Source organism: Cololabis saira, chromosome 7 (genome assembly GCF_033807715.1).
Source record: "Cololabis saira isolate AMF1-May2022 chromosome 7, fColSai1.1, whole genome shotgun sequence".
In the NCBI taxonomy this organism is placed as follows: Eukaryota; Metazoa; Chordata; class Actinopteri; order Beloniformes; family Belonidae; genus Cololabis; species Cololabis saira.
Genome location: NC_084593.1, coordinates 14,397,572 through 14,408,953, shown reverse-complemented (window position 1 = coordinate 14,408,953; position 11,382 = coordinate 14,397,572).

The window sequence follows — 11,382 nt, the reverse complement described above, 5'->3', positions numbered from 1 at the left end:
CCGGCTGCATTTAAATAAAAGCACATCCTGAGATGAGTTGGCTTCATATAACCGTGTCAAGAGGGAGTGGACAACTTTAAAACAATCTGATTGGTCTTTGTTATTTGGACCTTTCACTGTCAACCACAGTGGAAATAATACATGCTTTCTTTTGTCGCCTTTACACAACAACAAAAGCTTTTGTGTAATGTACGATGGTGATTTTCCATCACTCAAAAATGTAAACTCTACGGAGGATCAACAGACATCTGTTTTACAATATTTCTGTAGTTTTCTTGTAGTATGAAAGTTATTTCTTGAAAATTGTTTTGAAGAATAAAAATTACATTACTATTAAATGATGGTGATAACATTTTGAAGAAGAACTTTTTCTTTGCTGTACAACATTGTACTGCTACATTTTTTGTAGGTTATGGCTTTATTTCATAAAGCCTGAAACAGATAGTTAGTGTGCTTTTATTTGACAGGAAGTACCATAAGGGTAGTGTAAGATAAACAGGTACATGATCCCCACCTACGAAGAGCAAAGGTCTTTGCAGATCCTTGCAAAGTCCCCATGATTTATGTTGCGTGGGATTGACTCCTCTGCCAAGGCCCACCATGTCTCAGACAAGATCTTTGCCACTTATGCCACATCATAAATTTATAAATCTACTACTCTGGTCTTGAATGTCTTAGCCCAGGTCTTCATTGCTGCTACGGAAAACTCATGCTCAAGTCTTTGTTACTGTCAGAGGATTCCAAGCTTCCTCCCACCTGTCGTCTACAGCCCCAGCCTCTACTGTTGCAGCCCCAGTCCTGACTCTTGAACAGTGGTCGTGGAAAGGGATTCTCTGGTGGTTGAATCTGGTGTAGGTAACGTGTTGCCATTCCACCAAGGTGGTTAACAGCCTCTCTAAAATCATCTGAAATGCTTTTAGTCTCAGATGTTTTACAGTATTCCAATCTGAAACATCCAGTAAAGATCCAGGTCCACCCAAAATGTTTTTTCTTCTTCTTCGTTTATGTTTTTATCGGTTTTCTGTTGTTTTCCGGATTTCCCTGAAATAAAAGTGGCATTATAAGCAAAAAGAGCAGGTTCGGAGATGGGGGCCACAGCTACGCGGATTGCCGTTCTCCGTGAACGACCAGTTCCCCCGGGAGATCCTGGACCGTCGCCGAGTCCTCTTCCCGGTCCGGAGGAGGCTCATTTCGGAGGGAGCTCGGGCTGTCATCACCGTGGACTGGCTGTACGTGAACGGAGAACTTTACCGGAACCCCAACATCACGCCCTGGCTCTTCTGAGAGATGAGTACAAATTTGCCTTTTTTTTTTTCTTTTCTCTTTCTCTCTCACTAAATGGTGATTAGATTAGATATAGCTTTATAAAGATTTGGTAATTAGATTAGAGATAGCTTCATAAACACTTGGTGATTAGATCAGATAAAGTTTCATAAACATTTTCGGCACATATTAAGGTATTAATAATTTTTGATCTGCTAGTCTCAATGAGTTACAGTCACACATTGGTGATCGTTTCTTTTTTTTCTTTTCTCTTCCCCCTCTTCTCTATCTTTTTTTCTTTTTTCTTTTTTCTTTTAATTATGATTAGAATTATTTCCCTCCCCCTCACCCCACCTCAATTGTCACTCCTTTTTTCCTCTTTCCCTCCATGTCTCACTCTGCTGCACTTTCCGGTTGGTTAATTGGTACAAACACACATTTAGATTAACATGGCACACACATATCCAACTCCTGCAACATTACCATTTACATATAATGTTATTTTCAGTGATTGGATTATGGATAAATTAAAGTTCGTCACCTGGAACGTAAACGGAGCCGGGAACACATCAAAGAGATTAAAACTTCTTAATCAGATACAAACTCTGCAGGCAGACATTGTTTTACTACAAGAAACACACTTAGTTAAAGCTTCAGCAGATGCATTGGCCACGCCACAATATCCGCATGTTTTCTCAGCCTGTTACAACTCCAGACAAAGAGGGGTAGCCATTCTTATTCATAAAAGAATAAATTTCACTGTAAAGGACACACACATTGACTCAGAGGGTAGATATTTAATTTTAGTCTTGCAAATTCAAAGCTTGAATTTATGTATTTCTAATGTATATGGTCCAAATGTTGATGACTCTTCGTTTTTTCACTCTTTTTTCACCTCACTTTCTGCTCACCTAGACAACACAGTCATCATCGGAGGAGACCTCAACATGGTTCTGGACCCTGGAGTGGACAGGCTCAGTAATGCAGGCGGACACAGGAGTTGGCAGTCAGCAAGTATTGTTAAGCAATACATGAATGATCTGGGTATTTGCGATACATGGCGCTCTTTACACCCAACCCTTAGGAACTACACTTTTTTCTCAGCTGTTCATCACTCATATTCTACGTTAGATTATTTTCTAGTCAGTAGCTCTCTGATGAGAGATATCTCAGAATCACAAATACACCCAATCAATATTAGCGATCACGCACCTGTTTCTTTCACTCTGGGGAAGAGGGGGAGCGTATCATCCTCCAAAGTTTGGAGATTTAATACATCATTGCTCAAAGACCCCGACTTTACTAACTTTTTTAAGGAAGAATGGGATATTTTTTTGCAAAATAACGACCAGCCGGAAATATCAGCGAGCGTTCTATGGGAAGCAGGGAAAGCAGTAATGCGAGGCAAAATAATTTCCTTTTCCTCAAATAAGAAAAGAAAAGACAACTTAAAAACAAAAGAATTAGAAGGTGAAATAAAGACGCTAGAGGAGGCCTTCCAGACCTCTGCAGATGAACGTATCCTTAACAGAATAAGGAAAACTAAAATAGAATTAAATAAAATAATTGACGCAAAAACGCAGTTTCTAGTACAAAGGCTTCGCCTGGAAAACTTTGCACATGCTAACAGATCGGGAAAATATTTAGCCAATCAATTAAAAATAAACAAAGAAAAAACAACCATAACATCTATTAAGGACCAGTCAGGGGAAGTTACACATGATCCCTGTTTAATAAATTCAGTCTTTAGAGACTTTTACTATAAATTATACTCGTCACAAATTGAACCATCTGATCAATCCATTGATGAGTTTCTTGGAGAAATTAACCTGCCAAAGTTACATCAGGAACAAGTTACGAATTTAGATTCACCGCTCTCAATAGGAGAACTTCATGAAGCTCTTCAACATATGCCCAAAAATAAAGCTCCGGGCCCAGATGGTTTCCCAGCTGAATTTTATAAGGAATTCTGGAGCATATTAGCACCAACATTTTATAAAATGATTCTAAATATTAGGGAGAATAAAAGCTTACCCTTAAATATGAACTCTGCTAATATTAGTCTTTTATTAAAACCGGACAAAGATCCCTTGCTCCCATCGAGCTACCGCCCAATTTCATTGATAAATGTAGACCTTAAAATAATTAGCAAGGCCCTTACTGAACGTCTGAAAAGAGTCACCTCTTCTATTATACATCCGGATCAAACAGGCTTCATTAAAGGTAGACATTCGTCTACTAATATTCGCAGATTATTAAATATTATAGACTATTCCAGTATCAATAAACAGGAAACTACTATTATATCCTTAGACGCGGAAAAAGCATTTGATAAGGTAAATTGGAAGTTTCTATTGGAAACCTTAGATAAATTTGGATTTGGTGAATCTTTCATTGACTGGATAAAAATATTATACAGCTCTCCCAAGGCACGTGTAAGGACAAATGATCAAATCTTTACAAGTTTTACCTTGCAAAGAGGCACTAGACAGGGTTGCCCTCTATCTCCCTCATTATTTGCAATATTTATCGAACCTTTAGCAGCAGCTATTAGACAAAATCAAAATATTAAAGGTATACAATGCAAAATAGTAGAGCACAAAATAAGTCTTTATGCGGATGACGTACTCCTCTTCCTCCAGAACTCACGATCTTCACTATCACAGACAATCGCACTTATAGAGGGATTTTCATCTCTGTCTGATTATTCTATTAATTGGTCTAAATCCACTGTTTTGTGTGTTAACTGCAATTTTAGGAATATAACCAATACTCAATTACAATCAGGGAACATTAGATATTTAGGCATAAACATCTCCCCTAGGCTGTCAGAGTTAATAAAATTAAATTATGTTCAGTTTATAAAGAAAACAGAAGATGATCTTTCCAGATGGAGCTCTCTCCCCATTTCACTCATGGGTAGAATAGCCACCATTAAAATGATGGTTTTACCAAAAGTAAATTATTTTTTCTCAATGATACCATGCAAACCCCCTCTTTCCTGGTTTAAATCGTTGGACTCATGTGTTTCAAAATTTCTGTGGAAAAATAAAACTCCATGTTTAAAGACATTGCAAAAATCTAAAGAATATGGAGGTTTAGAGCTACCTAATTTTCAGTATTACTTCCTTGCCAATAAATTACAGTATATTGTAAAATGGTCAAAAGATCATCCTTTAGATAGTCAATGGCTGGACTCAGAGCAAGTGTTTTGCAACGAACTAGAAATCTCAGAGTTACCATTTATTATTCAAAGTATCAAACGTCATCAATATTTCAAAAGCATTAATAATAGCACAACTTTATCAGCTTGGTGGGAATTTCTTAAAGTAGCTAAAATTTCACCTTTTCCATGTGATCGTACACCCATATGGAACAACCCAGACATCCTGAAAAATGATAAAAAGATGGTTAATTTCGTTCAATGGAGAGATCAAGGAATACGGTACTTACAGCACGTAATTGTAGGAGGACAGTTTGTACCTTTCAATACACTTATTGTTCAATACGGAGTTAGCAGGAATACATTTTTAGAGTATCAACAACTTAAGGCCATAATAAATAAAACATACAAAATCAGTCAATTAAACTTACAACTTCCCGCTAAGATAATAGATTTATTGAATCTAAGCACTTTAAAGTTGTTATAAAAACTCTACAGGTTAGTGTCTAAACTGGACTATTCAGTCTCTCTTCCGATTTCCAAGTGGGAGGCGGACCTCTCTCTTAATACTGACCAGTTTTCTTGGTCACAAATATGCTTAAATACGTTTACTATGACTAAAAACCCAAACTTACAACTTATACAGTACAAAGTTCTTCATAGAATACATTATACTGGACAAAGGATGTTCCAGATGGGCTTTGTCACCTCTAATATCTGTTCACAGTGCACAGAGAACACTCCTGATAATTATATGCATGCTTTATGGTTCTGCACACCGGTACAGAGGTTCTGGAAGGAGATTTGTGAGGATTTATCCACATGGATCAACTACAGAATCCCAGTGTGCCACACGGTATGTATATTAGGTCACCTGGGAGACATTGAAATAGAACCTAATTGGACACACCGGGTCCTCACTGCCTTATGTATCGCAAAGAAAACCATTCTAGTAAATTGGAAACAAAAATCCAGTTTATGTATCAATCATTTTAGGAATCTTTTATCAGATCATATTAGTAGTGAGATAATGTCTGCCTCCACTGAACAACATTCGGCTGAATTGCACTCTCTCTGGTCCCCGATTATTGGCTTCGTTACCTAGTGGGGGCGGGGGGGTGGTGATCTCGTAGCCCTTGGGGTTGGGGGTCGGCTTGGGGGGTCTGGGGCGCGGGCATCTGGTAGCCCCTGGGGGGCGGTGGGGGGGGCGGTGGGGCCCTGTCCCTGGCCGGTGGGGGCCTTGGGGGCCTTGGGGGCCTATGGGGGGGGTTGCCTCATGGCGGTGGTGGCTGGGGGGGGCTCGGGCGGGGGGCTGTGGCTTGGGCATCTCCGGGTCTCCCGGGGGGGGCTGGGCCGTGGACGTGGGGGTCCCACTCGGAGGGCCCGGCCCTGCCTGGGTGGGGGGTGGCTGTCTGCGCTGGGGGGGCATTGCTGCCTTGGTCCTCCGTCGCTCGGCGGGGGCCGAGTGCCCCTGCGGATGTGGAGACTCCGTGACCCTTGGGGTGTCCGCCGGGGTGGCCTCCGGGGGGGGGGGGGGCGGGTCCGGGGATCGGTCCGGGGGGGTGCACGGGCGGGCGCGACGGCGGGGTGGCACCATTCCCAGGTGTCTATGTCTTATGTTGTCAGTATGAATGGGAGGATGTTGGACCGTTTCCCCCTCCGTCTGGGGCCTCACGGTTTTAACAGCAAAATAGACACTGCACATTCAACAGTTAATAAATACATTTGACAAGGACACGTAGTTTGGAAGGGGGGGGGTCGGTGTCAAATCGATACTTGGCCCTCCCCCTCCCTGTTTTTATAACATTAATCACATGCACTCAACACCAGGGGCGGGAGGGGGTCCCACATCACCCGCGTTCCCTCACCGGCCTGGGATAGGTGGGTCGGGTTACCCGGGCCTGGCGGGGCTCGCCGTGCAGCCTGGGGTGCCTTCTGGCGGTGCTGGACCCCCCTGGGGAGGGGGAAACGGTGCGTGATTGTGTGTCTGTGTCGGTGAGAATGCGGTATGGAAGGGTCCTGCCATGGAGGATTTGGGCCTCCATTGGCAGGACATCAAAACTTAATAATTTATCAATATTATATTATACAAAGATGGTTGTTATTATTATTATTATTATTATTAGTAGTAGTATTATTAGTATTATTATTATGTATAGTATATCATATTATTATTAGTATAAATATCGGATAGTTGAATGGATGAATGAATGGGATGCCTGGGTCTGGGGCCCTCCGTTGTCGGGCCTGCGCGGGTGTCGCCCTGTTGGGGGGTTCCCTCTCTCCGGGCCCGTCTCCGGTCCCCCCCGCTGCCTCTGCGGCGGGGCGCCCCTCTGGTCTTGGAGGGCCACTTTCGTGGGGGGCGGGTGCGCCTGCCCGCGTCGGCGGCCGGGGCGGCTCTGTCTCTCCGGGCAGGCTGGCCCCCTGCCGGGTGGGGGTCGTTGGCCTGAAGGGTGAGGGCCTCCTGGCCGCGTGTCCGGCCCGGACCGGGTGGCCGGGGATTGCCTGGGTCGCGGTCCGCCGCCGCGGGATCCCTGGCTGCTTCTTCCCGCGCCGTGGGGGCCCCGCCCCCGGGCCCCCTCGGCCGCCGCCGGAGGGGGGGGGGGGCCTCGCAGGCTGTGGGTTGCCTCCCTCCTGCTTCTCCCCTCTGTGGGGTTGCCGGTGGCCTGGGTTCCGGGCTCTTCCGTGTCGGCCTCTGGTCTCGCGGGTGGCGGGGTTGCTGCCCCCCCTCCCCCACTATAGATACACTTCAGGTAGAGCTTTGTTTGGTTTATTACACACACACACACACACACACACACACACACACACACACACACACACACACACACACACACATAGCCACTTAGTCACATACATATACACAAACATACACAGCCACACAAACATATACATACACACACACACACACACACACACACACACACACACACACACACACACACACGCATGATAATATACATACACACACACACACACACACACACATAGACATACACACTGGCTTGTTCACCTGCATGCTGGCTCTCTAGTTTTTGGGGTTAGGTAGCGGTAGCGGTAGCTTAGCTCAGACTGCGATCAGATCTCGAGATTTGGGTCGATTGCTGCTCGTGTTTTGGTCGGCTCCGTGCCGGTTTCGTGTTTTGTTTGTGGTTTTTTGTTGCAGATTTCCAGTGCTTTACGTGTGTTTCCGTGTGTTCCTGCTTCCTGGATTGGCAGTGGATGTCGTCACCCCCCCCCCAAAAAAAAATAAAATAAAAAATAAATCACTGGGTTTGTATGTGTATATTTATGTATGTGTACGCATATGTATGCGTATATATATGTATATATATATATTAAATACAGTAATAATGCACATATATATACTTTTGGTTTCTACCGTCATGGTATCAATCATTAATATGTGTGCAGACAAGGGAAAAAAAAAAATGCTTTTAGTCTCAGGTATTTTGCAGTATTCAAATCTGAAACACCCAGTAAAGATCCAGGTCCACCAATGTTTTGCTCTTCCTCTTCGTTTATGTGTTTATCGTTTTTTTGTTGTTTTCCGGACTTCCTTTCCCTCATGCGAATCCCCTGAAGATTACAACTGGCCAAATCTACATAAAAAACGACCACCCTTCATTTGAATATAAGAAAATGAAATAAAAAGAGCCCTGAAATAAAAGTGGCAATGCAAAATAAAAGCGTCATGAAATGAATAAATATACCATTATGAAATAATTTGTCGTGAAATTTATAAGTTGTCATTTTAAAAATATATCCACCCATCCATCCATCCATCCATCCATCCATCCATCCATCCATCCACCCATCCATCAATCCAGTTTCATGGTCAGGGGGGCAGCAGTCTGAGCAGAGATACCTAGACTTCCCTCACCCGAGGCCAGCCAAGAGACATAGTCTCTCCAGCGTGTCCTGGGTCTCCTCCCACTGGGACATGCCTGGATCACCTCCCTAGGGAGGCATCCAGGGGCCACGAGAGCAACTGAAGCCCCAAGAATCTTTGTGCTTGAATGAACCAATTTGATGAAAAGCTTCAATGCTTCCTGAGGCTTCAGCTGCCCGTCACTAGTGCCAGGTCCCCTTCTTTAGACCCTTAAGCCCCTCCCTTTGGGTGTGACCTTTCAATTACCAATGAATCTCATCCATACGTTTTACACTTCACCTTGGAATATACTTTATAAAATAATTTGCAATTATTTATTTATTTATTTATTTAAAAGAGACAACGCACATTGATTGACATGAGCACTTGAGTCCATCATGTAAATGTGCCAGATTTACCCATACAGGCTAATTTACATCTGCAGTCCCTGGCAGGTGTTTAAAATAATGCAATCATTATTTAAACACCCATCATTGACATCATGAAATAATTAAAGCTAAAAAACAAAACAAACAAATACATTGAAAACAAAAACAGGATGCAGACGTATTTAAATGTGATGGACTCAGCTGCGTTTCCCGGTGTATTTCTGTCCCGGGACGAACTGGGTCATGAAGCGAACTTTTCCTGTGGCCAGTCCCATGAAAATGTATGTATATTACACTGAAGCGCGACCAAGTGTGTGAAAATAGTTGAAAAGGTTCAGGTTAAATCCTATTAAATGGGACAACTACGCCACCTGCTGTTGTAGTATGTGCCTGCAATGCGTAACGTATAGTAGCGAAGGATTGTGGGTAATCCTAAAGGTAACAGAGGATTCTGACGAGGTAACAACTCTATTGGCGCTTTTATACTAGTTCCTACTCATCTCGCCTCCACTCGCGTTGCCCTTGTTTCTTTTTAGACACTCAGGGCCCGATTTACTAAGATCCTAAATAAAGAGTACTAAATTGCGTGTGCACTGAAAAGGTTTGCGCGTGCTGTTTGCGTGTGGTTTTCGGGTGATCAACTAAGATTGCGTGCGCAATTGATAACAGGTGCAAACCGCAGTATTTAAATGAGGTGTTGCGTGTCTTAAAAGGAACCCTGGCTATTAAGACATGTAGGTCTTAAAAGATAAATGTTGGTATCAATTATAACAATGTGATATAAAAAACCTTTTTGATGTCTTCGTTTTTATAAAATTTGAAAATATAATTTAACTAGTAGGTCGCCATTGTTGTTTACAATCTGGGTAGTGACGTCAGACGGTGGCCACTGCTAACCCCCGTCCACTGTTTTTGACACCCAGAAACAGATGAAAACACAGCTAAACAGGTGACGGCGCACCAGAAACACAGATCAAAACACAGCTAAACATTAAGGTGACGGCGCACCTACAAAAAAGTTAAAAAAAAAAAAAAAAAAGTGCCGCACCATAAAGCATGAACTACAAAAACACCATAAAACTCAGATAGACTAACCGACCACACGTTTCAACTAGCAGATAGCCGATGCTACAATAAAAACCCCAGCCAGATCTGGTGTCATTCAATTAAATAAAGATGTTCTTGCCTATTTGAAGCGAAGTCTGCGCCTCCCGTTTCGTCAAAGTCCCAGGCCAGTCCCCTCAGCCTCTGGTCTGTCATCAAACAGTGGATCCAGCACCGAAGCCGGTTTTAGGGGGGGAAGGGGTGGGCTGTGCCCACCCAAACGTGCATAGTACCCACCGGCGTCTCCATCTCGGCGGCGGCGAGAGCGGAGAGCGGGTGGCGGTGCGCTGCAGGCTCTAAAGCCTACGGCGTAGGCTACGCCGTCTACGCCGTAGGCTACGCCGTCTACGCCGTAGGCTACGCCGTCTACGCAGGAGCCTAATGCACTGGTAAGATGCGCACGACATTGATAATTTTTGCAGATCTCCCGTGCATCACAGAACTTTGATCCAGTTTGCCTGAACCGAGACGTCTTATGGGCTCCCTCGTCAGCCTCCACGGCCGGGAGAGTGCTGCTCATCTTTGTTTTAGATACCTGTCCCAGTTAAACTAACGCGGCTTATCTTCCCAGAGCCACCGCTCTACGTCATCGCCCCCAGAATGCATTGCGCAGGTAAAACATGGCGCCTCCCGCAGGTCAAAATATGTGATAAACATTGTAGATTTTTAAAGCAATTAGATTATTTTATGTGTTTCTAACAACATATTTTAGTATAAGAGAACAATTGTGGCTAATTAGGGACTACATGTCTTAATAGCCAGGGTTCCTTTTAAGGTTTGCGAGCGCAAACTCTGCGCCATGGAGAGTCTGGATGGAATGCACAGTCACAAGCGCAAAATGAAATTTGACGAGTTGGAGTTAGAGATATTAGTGGAAGAGGCAAATAAACACATTCATGAACTACAGCAAAGAAATTTAAACATTACCAAAAGAAACGCAATATCGGAGAAAACCTGCGATAGAGTAAATGCAGTTGGTAACACAAAAAACGGAAAAACGTCTGGTTTTTCATATTTCAATTTTAGGCACAGATCAAAAATACGAAATAGAAAAACGGGCCACAGGACTGAATTTGATTTTAATATTGAATTGGTCGGGTTTACGTGACCCCGCGGTGCTCGGCATGGTCTGAGGAGAAAAAGACAATCAGACACAGAGCTGGAGAGCGCTTTGATTCAATCTATTTATGAGTTAAGTTTTTATTCAGATGTCCACAGTATATTGCAAATATTATATATTATATAGCAAACACTGAGAGTAAATGTGTGACAGACGGGACCATCATATGGCAAGAAGAGAAGAGAAGTGTTCAGAACAGCGCACAGAGCGCACACTAAAGGCTGATTTATGGTTCCGCGTCACACCAACGCAGAACCGACGGCGTAGGCTACGCGGCGACGCACACCCCACCGCGACCCTACGCCGTTGGCTACGCCGTCGATTTAACGCAGAAGCATAATTCAGGCGAAGCTGCAGTCTCTGCGCTGATCCTGACACAGCGGGTCGGAGCGGATTTGGTCATGATGTTTAACCTGTGTTTTGTGATTAATAAGCACGGGTTTTAATTAAATGTAATTTACGAAGGATGATT